Source organism: Colobus angolensis, unplaced genomic scaffold, assembly GCF_000951035.1.
Source record: "Colobus angolensis palliatus isolate OR3802 unplaced genomic scaffold, Cang.pa_1.0 Scaffold212, whole genome shotgun sequence".
In the NCBI taxonomy this organism is placed as follows: Eukaryota; Metazoa; Chordata; class Mammalia; order Primates; family Cercopithecidae; genus Colobus; species Colobus angolensis.
In genome coordinates this window covers 4,966,539-4,967,451 of record NW_012115289.1, presented here as the reverse complement: position 1 = coordinate 4,967,451, position 913 = coordinate 4,966,539, and positions in this window count along the sequence as shown.

Below are 913 nucleotides of genomic sequence, written 5' to 3'. Positions count from 1 at the left end.
GGACCAGCCTTTACTAGTCAAATCACCCAAGCAGTTTCTCAGGCTCTTGGTATTCAGTGAAACCTTTATATCCTTTACCGTCCTCAATCTTCAGGCAAGATAGAATGGAATTCAGGCCTGTCCTCGGACTGCTACAGGTTCCAGCCCATTTGAGCTCCTGGGTGGACACTCCTTTTTATTAGGTCCTAGTCTCATTCCAGACACCAGACCAACTTGGACTGCACCCCAAAAAACTTGTCATCCCCACTATCTTCTGTCTAGTCATACTCCTGTTCACCGTTCTCAACTACTCATAAATGCCCTGCTTGTGTTTACACTGCTGGTTTATACTGTTTCTCCAAGCCATCATAGCTGATATCTCCTAGTGCTTTCCCAAACTGCCACTCTAAATTCCCTCTTAAAGTAAATAAATAATTTTTGCTGGCAAGGCTATGCTGAGCCTCCTTAGGCACTTTCTAATTAGATGTCCTAGGTCCTCCCAATTCTTAGTCCTTTAATACCTGTTTTTTCTCCTTCTCTTATACAGACCTTGTGTCTTCCATTTAGTTTTTCAATCCATACAAAACCGCATCCAGCCCATCACCAGTCATTCTATGCAACAAATGCTCCTTCTAACAACCCCACAATATCACCTCTTATCACAAGATCTCCCTTCAGCGTAAACCCTCCCACTCTAGGTTCCCATGCTGCCCCTAATCCCACTTGAAGCAGCCCTGAGAAACACAGCCCATTCTCTCTCCATACCACCCCCCAAAAATTTTCGCCACCCCAACACTTCAACACTATTTTGTTTTATTTTTCTTATTAATATAAGAAGTCAGGAATGTCAGGCCTCTGAGCCCAAGCTAAGCCATCGCATCCCCTGTGTAACTGAAGAATCACAAAAGACGTGAAAATGCCCTGCCTTGCCTTA